General features: G+C 37.7%; 1 non-coding gene and 1 pseudogene across 1 annotated transcript; one reads left to right on the top strand and one right to left on the bottom strand.

The window, feature by feature from the left end:
- Positions 1 to 2,537: 2,537 nt before the first annotated feature.
- LOC136225307 (small nucleolar RNA U3) lies at positions 2,538 to 2,752 on the bottom strand. Its single transcript, XR_010687029.1, has one exon. It is a non-coding gene; the product is annotated as a small nucleolar RNA U3 (small nucleolar RNA).
- On the top strand, positions 2,553 to 6,875 carry LOC136223299 (probable disease resistance RPP8-like protein 2; annotated as a pseudogene).
- The last annotated feature ends 9,125 nt before the right edge of the window (positions 6,876 to 16,000 follow it).

The raw sequence follows: 16,000 nt of genomic DNA, 5'->3' as shown, positions 1-16,000 counted from the left end.
AAAATGTCCCTAACGTTTTGGATCAAGAGCAATTTTACCCATAACATTGATAAATTGGGTTAATTTGATAAATATTTCATCAAACTGTCTTCTCGATCATGAATCTTGTCATCTACACTTCACACATGCGTCATTTTATCAGTAACAAATCACAAACATATGTTGGGATGTAAAAAAATAAAAAATAAATAAATAAAATATACTGTCTTTTGTACGAATTGGACAAAAAAATTCAACAAATTCACCCAATTTTTAAATATTCAGGTCTATTATTAAATTATAAAACACATGAAATCTTTTTTTAGAACGAATTAATATGCAATTGGTGGAAAATGAGAGACAAAAACCTCTGTATTTTATAATTGCGTCTTAAATTGACCCAAATTATCAACGTTAGGGGTAAATTTGCTATTGGCTACCGACATTAGGGGTAAAATTGCTCCTCACTCAAAACGTTATGAGTAATTTTGCACCTTAACCCATTGATTTTTATTCATATCATTGTATAAATTAATTTTTAATTTTCAAAATTTAATCAAGGTAATAAAATGAATATTTTTTTTAATTTTTAAATTTAATCAAATTAAAAATAGTTATTATAAGATGAGGTAATAAAATGAAACTTGTCTTCTTACTCTTGACTACTCATAACATTTATATATTAAAAATACATCAAAAAAATATCAAAAAAAAAAAATGACAAAGATGAAAATCAAACCCACACTCTATTTAATGGGAAGACAATGCCTTACCATTATGCTAATTTAAATTTATGTATAATACTTCAAACATATACAATTTATTTATAAAGGTAAATTTTTTTTGGGCCCCCTTCCGGCCTTGGACCCTAGGCCGGCGGACCCCGGGCCTATGCCCAGGGCCGGCCCTGCAAACGGGGATTCTCCATCCTCAACAGGGCGGATCTCCAACAGGGATGGGGAATCCCAACTAATTGATAACCCTATTGAAAATCCAATTTACCAATATAGCATTGTCATTCTCTTTCCATATCCAATATGGATTAGTTCATTTCTGATTCTATCACCGTCCTTTATGGGTTGTCCTTACTTAGGTCTCGTTACATTAGACTTAGAATTGAAAAACTCATGTTAGTGCCTCGTATTATCCCGTTTTCGATTAGATTTTGAATTGACCACTCATTTAATTAACTTTATACTATTCTTTTTTTCGATATTACTCCATCCGTTCCACAAAAGATGCATTTTTAGAGATTTTTTTTGTTCAATAATATATGACGTTCTGATTTAAGTTGCATCCATAATTAACTATTATTCAATCTATGCATATTAATTGACTTTTATCAAATATACTTCTATTTAAGTTGCTATTTTACTTTGAGAATAAATAAAAATTAATTAATGGATGCAATTAACAAAGGGTAACAAAGAGTTTATTTGCTGAGAAGACTGTCTTTATTCCTGACCTCCGGTTTTACTTCTCGAAAAAACTCTCTGTTTTTACAAAGAGTTTTGAAGGAGAGCCCCTGGTTCACCCCTCCCCGGTTAAAAAGGTCCAGTTAGTTGGTTGGAGGAAGCCCAGGGAAGGGGTTGTCAAGTTGAATACGGATGGCTCCTGCCTTAGTAATGGCAGAATTGCTGCTGGTGGAGTTCTTCGGGATGCTGGTGGCGCCTGGCTGGCTGGGTTTACCCATAACTTAGGTACGGGCTCCTCCTTTACTGCGGAGCTCTGGGGGATCTTGTCTGGCATTAAACTTGCCATTCGCATGGGTGTTAAAAGACTTTCGGTGGAGTCTGACAATTTGGAGGCTATCAACAGGATTTCGGATAGACAGGCTGTTTGTCTTAAGAGTCAGAATCTCATTAAAGCCATCTTGAGGCTTCGTCCTGCCTTTGATTCTCTTACCTTCTCCCATATTTATAGGGAGCAAAACCGCGTGGCGGATCGCTTGGCAGCTGCTGGGCATGGATGGATGTTAGGTGTTTCTACCCTTTCCGTTGCTCCTTTTCTGTTACCTTCTCTTCTTGAGGATAGGATTGGGGTCAGTCTTCCTAGACTGATCCCGGGTTAGGTTTTTGTTTGTTTGTTTTTTTTCTTCCCTTCTTACAAAAAAAAAAAAAAAAACAAAGGGTAACAAAGTATTTAGTATAAATTAATTGTATTTTTTTTAATTCTTGTATCTTAATTTTAAAAAACATCTATTATGGAATAAATGGTGTATTATTTTTGGCATTGGACAATTAACTATCACTGCTACAAGGATTAACTTTAAAAAAAATGTTAATTATTAATAATTTAAATTTTAAAACAATACCTTTTTTATTTGATCAAATAAATTAATAAAATAGATATTTTGAAATTAATGTGCTAATAAGAAGAATGGACAATTAACTATCACTGCTACAAGGATTAACTTTAAAAAAAATGTTAATTATTAATAATTTAAATTTTAAAACAATACCTTTTTTATTTGATCAAATAAATTAATAAAATAGATATTTTAAAATTAATGTGCTAATAAGAAGAATATATATTCAACTTCCAAAAAAATTGTTGGGAGTCTGTCAGACAACCGTGTGACCGATCCACGCAGCCTAAGCTGGATGGAAACGATCCTCTACAGCTCAGACCATTCCGAAGAAGGATCCAGCCGTTAATCACGCTCTGATCACACGGCCATGGTTCATCCACCAGACTTAGGTTCCTGTCTCCTTAGTGATCAAGGATACAGAGGTACGATCCTATAGAACAGATCCTGTTCAAGTAAGGTCGTGTTTATTTCTTCTTCTGTGTGACCTTATGAACTGTATATTGGCTTTGTTTATGACCGATGTGGGATTCTTCCACCAGACTTGCGTTCCCAAATTGAAGTACAACAAACCAGTAACATCAATATCAGAGATTATGAACACACATCCATGGCGACAGAGTGCGTATTGTTTGCGCTGGCTTCCAAACTTGTCATTCAAGAGCCAAATCCGTTGCTTCCATATCAGTTTCAGTCAATTCAAATGGAATTGCGGGATACTGTGTCTGATACGAAGAGACTGAGCAAAACTACGTATAAAATTGAAGAATTAATAGTAAAATCAGCTCAGAGAAGGGAGAGAGGTGCATTTCTCGTGTATGTTTTGTCTTTTAATCATCTTCCAAATCATTTATTTCATATGCTAGCTGCTGTGGATTTGAATTTGATGGATCATTCATACTTGGTAATATAAAAGTTCATGAAAACCTAAAAGTTTCAAATTGTAAACTTGATAGTTTTATCTGCAACATGACTTTTTTGCTGGCTAAGGGTTCCTTTAATCTTGAAAAAGTGATAGAGAAGGAAACTGAAAGGGAAACATGTACTAGTTGGGTTCATATGGATTAGGTCAATAACATTCCTAACAAGATGTGGACGGCTCAACTGCCTTGGGTAACATCTTTCATTGAATAAATCGAAACTTATTGTCTTTTCTGTTACAAGAAAATTTGTCAATCTTCTCCTATGCTTGTGGACTAGAAAAATTTCAAACTCCTAATTCTTTAAAAACATGAAATTCTTCCTTGCAGCTCTGTTCTAAATCTCATCCATGGAAACACAAAATTTATCTGCAGTATTGGGAAAACTCTCCAATCTTCTTCTTCAAGAGCCAGACTTCTTGCTTGGAGTAGAACCTCATATTGAAAGGGTTGAAGATCTGTTGCTCGAGGAATTCTCGGAAGAACATACTGACCAAGGAAAGTTGAATGAACTGATTCACAACATTGAAGATGCAATCACTGAGTTAATAATTACATCAGACAACAAATGGAAGAAACATGCTTTCCTTCTGTATGTTATGTCCTTTGTGATGCTTGTCATGCAAACGGTTGATTACTCTAAACTCGTTCACAAGTGGTCAAACATCTATGACCAGATATGGGATACACTTGTTTTTTTCGCCACATTATGCTCTGGCAAATTTGAAAGGAACTCCGATGGTCTTTCGGTGAGGAACACGATCATTTTTGGAACCATAACACAGTTTGAAGCTTTGGCAGCAGAAAAGCAGCTTAGCCCTACTGTGGAAAGGGAAGTTCTGTGGTTATGTGACAAGTTCAAAGCTTTTCAAGAATTTCTCAAGGATGTTGAAATAGAAAAGCTCAGTAAAGAAGACATGTTGTGGATTGATGAAATTTTTGATGTTTGTTATTCAGCTTATAATGCAGTTAGTTCCTTCCTTTGCTCCCTTCAGCAACGAAAGAAGAACAAGCAAGGGCCTTTAAAGAAAATGATCAAGGCTGTCCCTGGTTTGATTTCTCAACACGAGCTTGCAGCAAAGTTATCACAGATAAAAGATCATGTTTATGACATTGCTGATAGAAAACCTCAACTCGTTTCATCACCAATTTCATTAAGCAACAACATTAGAAGCTTAACCCTTGCTTCTGCTGCTGACCAACTTGACATGGTTAGCTTTGATGAGGATGTACATGCAATTACTGCAAAGTTGCTGGTAGAAGATATCCGTTGCATCACTATTTCGATTGTCGGTGTTGCAGGCATTGGCAAGACAAGCCTTGCGAAGTTAGTCTACACCAATGACGCTGTTGTGCATCATTTTCCTCTACGCCTCTGGGTCTCAGGAACCAGCGAGGTGGATATCATGGAAAAGATATTGGGTGTTGGAGGTTGTCTTTATGACAGACAAGTTTTCAGAATGGTTAATACTGTGTTTGCAGATAAAAGATTTCTCATTGTTGTTGAGGACTCGTGTGCTAGAAATTTCTGGGGAAAAATGAGTAGAGTATTCACAAACTTGTTCAATGGTTCAAGACTAATTTTCACTGTGCGCAACCCGAAGGAAGCACCACCAATCTCTGAGACTAACTTCAGGTACATACTGCATCTACGAAGTGACGATGAGACTTGGGCGTTGTTTATGCATACTCTGAAGCTAAACATCTCTTCCCAACTGCAAAAAGATCTGAAAAAACATATTTTAAGGAAATGTGGAGGGCTGCCGAAGATCATCGTAAATCTGGCAGGATTGTTGTCATAGAGAGAAGCCACTCTAGAGGAATGGTCAAGAGTACTTGAACAGCTAAATCAAGATGAAGAACCTTGGCCACAAATCCAAAAAGACATCAGCAAATATCTGCCATTGTATTTGAGGCGATGTCTTTTTTACTTCGGATTATTTCCAGCAGACTATAAAATCCCAGCCAGAAGATTGATAAACTTGTGGGTGGCAGAGGGTTTAGTTCATGGAAAGGCTGATGAAAGGAGTGTTGAAAGTGTTGCGGAGAAATGCTTGGAAGAGTTGGAAAAGTATAACATGGTCCAAGTGACAGAGAGGAAACTCAATGGGAAGATCAAGGCGTGTCGCCTACCTGAGGCTCTACGAGTGCACTGGCTCACAAAAGCTAAGGAAACTAATTTTCTCCAGGGCCATAGTAATATCACTCTTGGAATTCGGCGTCTTGCTGACCATCTTAACCCAGATGATGCTATCTTTCAACACATACATGGTAACAACTCCTCAAATCTGTATCCTTGTTATAGAAATTCTGTCAGCTTTATATCATTTGATAGTCGAGAAGACGCTGGAAAAGATATAGGTAACTTCCTTGAACGGCTCATTTCAGAAAATTGCTTCTTTTCCTTATTGGTATTGGATCTTGAAACTGTATATAGACCCATATTGCCAAAGGCATTAGGTAAACTAACTCGTCTGAGGTACCTTGGCTTGCGTTCAACTTACCTAGAGAGACTTCCAATGGTCATCGACAAATTGCTAAGCCTTCAAACTTTAGATTTGAAGCGAACATGCATCAATACTCTTCCAAGATCAATCTGGAAAATGCAAAAACTGAGACATTTGTTCCTAGATCAGAGTTTTCGGACCATTTTTCAGCCTCGCCTAGTAGAGAGCTTTCTTGAGGAACTTCAAACTATTTGGGGCTTATTTATAGATGAGAATAGTCCAGTGAAAAATGGCCTAGAGACACTGCCAAACATTACAAAATTGGGACTGAAAGCTAAGGTGTCAATGCAATCTCAAAAAGATGCAATGTCCTCTCAGCTAGAGGCTGTGGAAAACTGGGTTATGAAACTAAAATGCCTCGAGAAATTGAGATTGAAATCGTTTGATGAATCAGAACAGCCATGGGATCTTCACTTGGACTCTTTATCAGATCACACTGATCTATCCAGCGTATATTTGGTGGGAAAACTGAAGAATCAGCAGCTGGTGTCGAATTTTCCCCAAAACCTGATTGAGCTCACTTTGTCAGCATCTGGACTGGAAGATGATCCAATGCAAACATTGGAGAAGCTTCCCAAACTTAAAATTCTCAGATTGTATTCCAAATCTTTTACTGGAAAGAGAATCGTTTGCAGCTCTGGGGAATTTCGAAACCTACAAGTCCTCAAGTTGTGGGGATTGGAGCATCTAGAGACATGGGATATGGAAGAAGGATCTTTCCCTCATCTGAAAGACTTGGAGATCAGACGCTGTATGAATTTGAAGATGCTTCCTGATGCACTTGAGTATGTTAAGACTCTTCTAAAAGTAAAATTAACTAAGTTGCCATTGTTGTCTCCAAAAATTAAGGATATAAATGGTGAGGATCGGAATAAAATTGGCCATGTACTTGATGTCTGCATCGAAGATTGACAATGTCTACAGGCACACAATAATAAGTATGTTCTACAGGCTGAGCGCTGGTATTGGAAGAGATTCATGGGGGCATTCCCTTTGTATGAAAACTGCAGCAATTCCATTGCTGAGACCTGTTAACTAATATTAATTTTAGCTTTTCTAATATATTCGACTTTTTGTCTCAATGTTCTTATAATTTTTCTCTTTGGTAACAATGGATGCTATACACAATGACAAATTAGAATAAGTCAATCGATTTTTCTAGATATATGTATGTAAAAGCATGTTGGGTTGTAGTGGAATCTATTTTCACAGTTGTTTTGAAAAAATTATTCAACATTAATTAAAGAAACAATATTACATGTCTATTCTATAGTTAAACTCGTTGGAAAATCAGTCTATTAGTTTGGCCTTATATTTAGGTGCAGGAAATGGAGTCAGACATGAGTCAGCAACATCATCTAGAGGACGGAGAAGAATAGATTGTGCTTGATCCCTACAGTTTTCACCAAATGTTCTAAGCACTTGTGCATAGAGGAGGTGTTAGATTCTATAATCAGTCATGAGGAGAAAAGCAAGCCTATAATTTGAGTTGACAAAGCCTGCTCCATCTCATGAGAAGAAATGCAAGTTACGTCTATTCGAGTTGAGTAATATACAGAATATTTCCACCATATTAATGTTGTATTTTCTAATTGATATATATATATATATAGAATGATTCTTATAAACAAGTAATCTTAGGTAATTTTCCCTTTGTAATTTGAGTGAATAGCTCAACAAAATGGGCATTTTGTTCAACAATGACCTTAAAAAAAAAAAAAAACCTAAACCATACGCAGCCCCTGAATTTGTCACTTCTAGTCATTTTACCCCTTGAACTTATGGGACGACCTATTTGCCCCCTCAACTATTTAAAAGTGGTATTAGCAACACCCTATTTTCATTATAACGGAAACAAAATGAAATTCCAACATTAGTACAAGTGTTCATGGAAGTATTGGAACCGGCCTGCATGTATATAACCTCATTTGCAGCTTGTTTTAGTAGTGCATAACCATATATGCAATTTTTACAAGAAAAGTTGTGTAGTGTCTATACTAACCTCATTTGCAGCTTATTTTAGTAGTGCACAATCTTTTTTATTATGACCTTGGTGCTTGCAATGAGAAATGTCATAATTGTTTCCGTTATAATGAAAACAGGGGGTTGCTAATACCACTTTTAAATAGTTGAAGGGGCAAATGGGTCGTCCCGTAAGTTCAGGGGGCAAAATGACTAAAAGTGACAAGTTCAGGAGGCTGCGTATGCTTTAGGCAAAAAAAAAAGAATATATTGTATAAAGGTATTATTTGCTTTTCTTGCTTCGCTCTAGAGCTGTTATTGAGCTAAGTCGAGCCAATCTTTGATCTATTTATGCTCAGCTCGTCATAAAATTGACGAGATCGAGCTTAACATTATGTTCGAGAGCTGCTTATGAACTGTTCAGGAGCTTGTTAACGAGCTCATAATCAGCTCGTTAATTTCATTTATGAACTTCGCTCGTGAATAACACGATAATTATATTGATTTGAATTTTTTCTATTATGAACAAACTGTTTACAACTGTGCTCATGAACATTATATAAATATCATTATTAAAGTAATAATTGAACCAAACTTGTTCACGAGTGTGCTCATGAACATTATAATCGAGTTTGGTCATGAGCTTGTTCATGTACCTATAATTGAGTCTGCTCACAAGTTTCTAGCCAAGTTTCTCTTGTGTACCGTGAGTGCGTGAGTTACTGGTGAGAATTTCAATTTCACTAAAAAAAAATCAATTTAATTCAATTGAATTTTTTCTATTATGAAATTTAGATAAGAAAAACAGAGTACAAAAATTACATAGCGCTTTCAAAATGCTGGAGATGGCGCTGTCTTTAGTTAAATCAGTAGTAAAAGATTCAATGTGTATAAAAACTAAATATTAGAGGTAATCTTTAAAAGTTATGCGGCTTAATTAATTATGTGTTTTAACATTTGTTTATGAATATTTTATTATGTCTAACAATTAAAGAATCAAAATGAAATAAAAGATCACGAAGATAACTGTGTTTTTAGCTTTAATAATATCATTTGAATTGATTGATATTAGAAATCAATTTTTTAAGTAATACATTAAAAGAAACTAAGAAAAAAGATATATGACTTAGTACATGGAGAGTTCTGTGAAGTTGGCTAAAAAAATTGATAGATCTCTTAAAATTATAAAGTGACTCATTAGCATTTTAAACTTATTTAATGTGATATGATCAATCTCTTAGGTCGTAGTAGAAGAAAATATGCTTTGAAAAAATTTAAACAACTTTAAGCAAGTTGGTAACAATTGAAATGCTATATTACTTTTTTTAAAGGAAAAATGCTATATTATTTTTAAAATTGAAATTCTATATTACTTTAATGGAATCATTACTAGAAGAAGCAGAAGAAGAAAAGCTCAGTTGAAGAAAAGCTTATACACGTTAGTTTCCTTAAATCGAATCAGTCTTGCAGATGTTTTGTTTTGCCCATGGATGAAGATGGGGATCCATAGATCTGGAAGTTCATCTCAGCAGTTTAATACAGTGTATGTTTTTTTTTCTATCCCACATCTATGAATTATATCTCACTTTTATACTTTATAACTTCGATCCAAATACATTACTATTGCTTGGCTTAGTAATGCAAGTCTGCCATTCTAGTGAAGGCAACACTGTGATGGTATGTATGGCCCAGCCCACAAGGCTCGGTACATATCCGGATGCTGTTTTGCTCTTTAATCTCCAACCCAACTCTCTTCCCAATTTCCATTTCTATTTCTAGAAAAAGGTACTAGATTAAAAGAAGAAGAAGAAGAAAAGTTCAGTTGAAGAAAAGCTTGTACACGTGAGTTTCATCAAATCGATTCAGTCTTGCAGATGTTTTGTTTTGCCCATGGATGAAGATGGGGATTCACAGATCTGAAAGTTCATCTCAGCAGTTTAATGCAGTGTATGTTTTTTTTTCTATCCCACATCTAATAATTATATCTCACTTTTATACTTTATAACTTTGATCCAAATACATTACTATCATCGGGCTTAGTAACACAAGTCTGTCATCCCAGTGGAGGCAACACTGTGATGGTATGTATGGCCCAACCCACAAGGTTGGGCTTGCATGGATACATATCCGGATTCCGTTTTGCTCTTTAATCTCCAACCCAACTCTCTTCCCAATTTCCATTTCCATTTCTAGAAGAAGGTACTAGATCAGAAGAAGCAGAAGAAGAAAAGCTCAGTTGAAGAAAAGCTTATACACGTTAGTTTCCTCAAATCGAATCATTCTTGCAGATGTTTTGTTTTGCCCATGGATGAAGATGGGGATCCATAGATCTGGAAGTTCATCTCAGCAGTTTAATACAATGTATGTTTTTTTTCTATCCCACATCTATTAATTATATCTCACTTTTATACTTTATAACTTCGATCCAAATACATTACTATTGCTTGGCTTAGTAATGCAAGTCTGCCATTCTAGTGAAGGAAATGTTGGTCCCTTGTAAGGTTGCAAATATAGTTCCAAGGGGGGGGGGGGGGGGGGTTAGGAACTATTTTACCTTTTTAAAATAATTTGGGGAGATTTCTTTTCTTTAAGAAAAGTTTATAAAACATCGGCACTTAACACTCAGCAAGACACTGGCTTAGTCAACTAGTGACTAGGACAGCTTCGTTGCTTAGGTCAGGAAATAGCACTTAGAGTCTATTCCTGAACCTGCTCGTTTGTAGCGCACAACTCAGCTTGACCTCTTTTACTTGGTCAGTTTTAGTTTGTTTTAAGCAAGCAATATGAATAAGGAGTTAAGGTTTAGAAATACTTCACTCAGCAGATTTATCCAGGTTCGGCTTCTTCTAAGCCTACGTCCTGTCCCCGGAACACCTCCGAGATTTCAAATCCTCTACTGAGCTCTTTAAAGGTAGAGCCTCAAACCTTTTACAATATCAGCAATTGAGTATGACAAGAGTACCTTCCTCTATACTTCTACTCAATCCTAATCTCTCCGCTGAGTACTTAAAACCGAGTACCCAGCCTCTCCTTTCTACTTCTAGAAATGATAAAGATTTTGTCCTAAACAACAATTGCTAGAACACTTTAGATGATTGAAAAACAATCACTCTAGACTTTTACACAAATGAATAGACTTTGTAGTGTAAGAACTTTGCTTTGCTTTTGATGGAGAACTTTTGTATACGTTTGGCCAGCGTAGCGGCTCTTGCTCAAAGTTCTCTACAGAATGTGGATTCTGAATGGACTATTTATAGAGAGCTGTGAGAGCTTCTGGTTATTTCGAATTTCGAAATAACCGTTGGAGACAAACGGCTACAGGTCGCTTTCACTGAGTCTGCCAGCAGTTCTCGTTAGCCAATCAGATTCCAGCGTCTTCTGTTCTTCGGTCAGTGAGTCAGTATGTTCCACCATTTTGGGTAATGTCAACCAGACAGCTTGTTGTGTCTTCTGACCTTTACCTAATAAGGAAATACTTTGTCTGGAAGCTGTCTTATGGTCAGTAGCTGTCCTGCACGTTTTGTCGAGACAGCTCAGCAGCTTCATACCGAAGTTGTCTACGTGGATCTTCTCGATCCTTCTTTGCTCAGCATGCGTTTCATTACTTCAACGGCAGCGTTTTGGAGATACGCAGGCTGAGTGATCGTTGGCTTGTTTGACTTGGGCCTTGATTTCCATATAGGGCTTGAGCCTTATGATCTTTATGTCTTATGATAAATTATAAACTCAACATTGAACAAACACATTAGTAACACTAAATCAAAGCATTTAAACTTAGTGTGTTGTAGAATATTTACTTTCACTTAATTAATTTTGTCAAATCAAAATCCTGTGGAAAGGTGTTTCAACAAACTCCCCCATTTTGATGTTGGCAAAACTAATCAGTAAGGAACTCAGCGTTGAGCTCCCCCATGATAGTTGACCTTTTTGATTAAGTGAACTCCCCCGTCAGGGCTGAGCTACTGACTTAGTTTTATTCTAAACATTCTAAGGTTTAATTGAATAAGTCTAAGGTCAGTTTTCAGATATAGGTCAGCTTATGGGACATATTCTATTTTACTCAGTATTCAGCGGAAGTAATGTATAGTGACAGAGCGCTAAGTAAATTATTTGTTCAATGGTTTATATTTGACAAGTTCAAACCTTTATACGCAGCATGCATTCAGATAGTTAAATAGTAATGCAAGTATTCCAAAAGTAACAGAAGTTAGGCATATTGAATTTTTTAAAACAGAAAAGAATAAGGACAAGGCAAATAATAAAATTCTTCTTCCTAACTTCTATCTTCTAACTCTCTAGTTTCTAACTTAGAGTTCCTTCTCCTTAGTTGCCACTTTTCTCCCCCGTTTTGCCAGCATCAGTAGTAGGCAAATTGACGGTAGGGGCAGGAGAATTGGCCTGATCCTGCAGCACACGTATTTGACCCTCCAAGGAATTCATGTGACTGACCATAGTCAGCATGAGTTCGGTCATTTTGGTCAGTTGAGCATGTGGTGGTGGCTGCGGCTGGACAGAGGAGAAGTGATTGATCAAATCATGGATTTCACGCAGAATATGGTGAGTGACAGGTGGATGAGAGGACTGAGCATGAGTTGGTGGAGGATGGGCTTGTTTTTGAAGCAGAGTGTTAGCTGAGGCGATGACACGCCGTCCTGACTCAGTGGCACCTAGATGTGCATATTTGGCAGGAGTGGGCTCACACTGAGTGCCTTGTGTAGTGACAGGACTACAAGGCTTGTTGACCTCAGGTGCTGAGTTGCTTTGAGCTTGAGGTGGGAGTGGAGCTTCTTTTGGACTCGCAGGGGTTTTGGCTTGTTTCTCACTTGGAGGAACAGAGGCTTGTTTTTGTGGAGACCCCTCTTGGGTAATGTGGGGCTCAAGAACAGATTCTGCTTCTGTTCTCAGTTTCTTCTCAGCTGACTCAGCTGGGTCCTGATCAGCTTTCCTCTTGTTGCTTTCCATCAGCCTTACCTTTCTCGGGACAGTACGAATATCCTTCGAGCAGGCTCCCCTTTTCTTCTTCTTCTCAGCTTCAGCAATCTCAGATGGCACAGTAGAAGGATTCTCAGTTTGAGGTTCATTGGTTGGTTCTGTACCCTCAGCAGTGTGTGCAGCTTCAGCCATAACATCATCTATAATGGCATCCAGGTTTGTCAGATTTTCCATTTCTCCAATGGGTTGCTCACCCTCAGCCATAGGATAATCCTCCTCAGAGGTTTCATTCTCATCATACCCTTTCAGGGGTTGGCTGTGTGATAGTCCATTCAGCAGACGTGCTGTGATAGCAGTTCCTGTTGAACTTATTTCATCAACAGTTTCTATGTTCTGGTCTTGTATTATCCGGGTGATGAGAGAACCTAAACGGAGCTTCCTTCCACTTCGTTGAAAGGCTCCTACCAGAAATACAGGTAGATTGAATGGAGTGCTGGTCAGCATATGCCAGATGAAACACTGTTCAAAGTTAGAGGCAGATGAGGGAGAGCTGAGTTTAGGGAAGATAAAGTTGGTCAGCAAGAAGTGGGCCATCTTCTGATTTTTGCCCATGCAGGTGCTGGGTACTTCTCCCTTGTAGTTTCTGGGTTTACAGAACCCCTTCATCTTTTCTGCGATGGCTTTTGGTATCGGCTCCTTTGTTGTCCTGAACTGAATCCCTGTATTTGGTATCTCTAGCAATGTGGCTAGATATTCAGGGGTTATCACTATCTTTTGACCCTTGACTGTGGTCTCTAGGTAGTCAGAGTCATCTGCATCAACATGCAGGTTGGAGTAGAACTCTCTCACCATTGTGGGATAGGTTTGACCGGAAAGAGAGAAGAGACCTGTCTATTTGTTGTTTTTGATCCATTCACAGAATGGAGTCTCTGAAGAGATGAAGTCAGGGTGGAAGAATCGACTTCTTAATACCTCTTGATTCTTAGCCCAAGAGTGTACTTTAATCATTTTTCTCATTAGTCTAGTTGAAGGACCAGCCTGGTCAGAGGATTTGAGAGTTGGAGAGAAATAACTTTCGTTGTAAGACATTTTTGAAGTTTTGAAGCTCTTTGGAAAATTTTGAAGCTTTCTTAGAGTTCAGTGTATATGTGACGAGGGTAGTGGTTTAGTATTTACTATTTATAGATTTTATGGTTTAGGGTTCCGTTTGAATTTTAATCCAGTTTTGCTCTGGGTTGTCCAATCGCCAGAAACCCTGACACTTATGACACTATTAAGACGTTATTCGGCGCATGCGTAGTACAGGTGTCACCTCGCATGTAGTGACATTAAATGCTAATAAGTGCTTCTACTTAGCGTTTGTTGATATAAACGTTTCATATTCTGAGTAGTCAGTACATTCTTTAGGAATGGCTTTAAGTTCAAGTTCGAAGCTAATTTACTCAGTGTGCAAGATTACTCAGTATTGTATATTTAGTCAGTTTCAAGAGATACTCAGCAAACAATAAATCATTCAGCATGTAATTCACTCAGCATTCAATATTCATTTAGCACAGGAATTTACTGAAGAGGATTAAACATACCAATTGCTTCTCTCAGTATGCTAAATTGCTCTCGTGCTAGAGGCTTTGTAAAGATATCAGCAAGCTGCTCGTCTGTTGGCACATAAGTCAGCTTGATTTCTTTCTTGAGTACATGATCTCTGATGAAGTGATGTCTTATGCTGACATGTTTCATCCTGCTGTGTTGAACTGGGTTCTTTGAGAGGTCAATTGCACTCTTGTTGTCGCATTTGACTTCAATTGTCTTTGTTTGAACACCATAATCTTCAAGCTGTTGCTTAATCCAAAGGACTTGAGCAACACAGCTTCCAGCAGCAATGTACTCAGCTTCAGTTGTGGACAGGGCTACTGACGCCTGCTTCTTGCTGAACCAAGATACAAGACAGCTTCCTAGGAATTGGCATCCTCCAGAGGTGCTTTTTCTTTCCAGCTTGTCTCGTCCATAGTCAGCGTCAGTGTATCCGATGAGTGTAAAGTCATGAGTATTTGGATACCACAGACCTGCATTTACTGAGCTTTGCAAATATCTAAGGATCCTTTTTACGGCTATGTAATGGGATTCCTTAGGGTTAGCTTGATATCTAGCACAATAACATACTGAGAACTGAATGTCCGGTCTACTTGCTGTTAAGTAAAGTAAAGAGCCAATCATACCTCGGTATAACTTGCTGTCTACTGACTTACCATTCTCATCAGCACAAAGGACAGTGTCAGTGCCCATAGGAGTGGATATTGGCTTACAATGTTCTAGTTCATATTTCTTCAATATCTCCTTGGCATATTTAGCTTGACTTATGAATATGCCATTCTTTCCTTGCTTGATTTGAAGTCCGAGGAAGAAGTTGAGTTCTCCCATCATTGACATTTCGAATTCAGTCTGCATTTGTTTGCTAAATTCCTTGCACATAGATTCATTAGTAGCACCAAATATAATATCATCTACATATATTTGAGCCAGCAGGGTATCTTTACCCTTTCTCTTAATGAATAAGGTTGTATCAGCTTGACCCCTGACGTAACCTCTAGTCAGTAAAAAGTTGGTCAGCCTCTCATACCAAGCACGTGGTGCTTGCTTGAGTCCATACAGAGCCTTTTTGAGTTTGTAAACGTGGTTTGGGAACTTAGAATCCTCAAACCCTGGAGGCTGATTTACATAGACCTCCTCGTCTATTACTCCATTAAGAAAAGCACTTTTGACATCCATTTGAAACAGTTTAAAGTTCATGTAAGATGCATATGCACATAAAATCCTAATAGCTTCTAGCCTTGCCACTGGGGCAAAGGTCTCACCGTAGTCAATACCTTCTTGCTGACTGTAGCCCTGAGCTACAAGTCTTGCCTTGTTTCTGACTACGTTTCCTTGCTCATCTAGCTTGTTCCTGAAGACCCATCTCGTTCCAATGGTCTTTTGGCTCCTAGGATGTGGCACTAGCTCCCATACATTATTTCTCCTGAACTGATTGAGTTCCTCTTGCATGGCATTCATCCAGAATTCGTCATCCTCAGCTTCGGCAAAGTTCTTTGGCTCAAGTACTGAGACAAAAGCTACATTGCCGAGATACTTCCTTAGTTGATTTCTTGTCATCAGCGTATTTCCAGCTGAGTCAAGAATTGCATTTTCTGAATGCCCTCTTGGGACTCTTATCTCCTTTGGTAGACTTGTGTCTTGTTCTATCTATGTTTCAACATTCTCTGCAGAAGTAGATAGGTCAGTGAAAATAATTTTAGGTTCACTCTTACTCTTGGTCAGCCGTTTTATGAAGGACTCAGTAGCTGGTTCTTGATCAGCAGGTGCTGAGTTTGGTTCATCTTCTGTCAGCGGCTGGTATC

This window comes from Euphorbia lathyris, chromosome 3 (assembly GCF_963576675.1).
Source record: "Euphorbia lathyris chromosome 3, ddEupLath1.1, whole genome shotgun sequence".
NCBI classification, from domain to species: Eukaryota; Viridiplantae; Streptophyta; class Magnoliopsida; order Malpighiales; family Euphorbiaceae; genus Euphorbia; species Euphorbia lathyris.
This window is presented reverse-complemented; position numbering and strand designations above follow the sequence as displayed.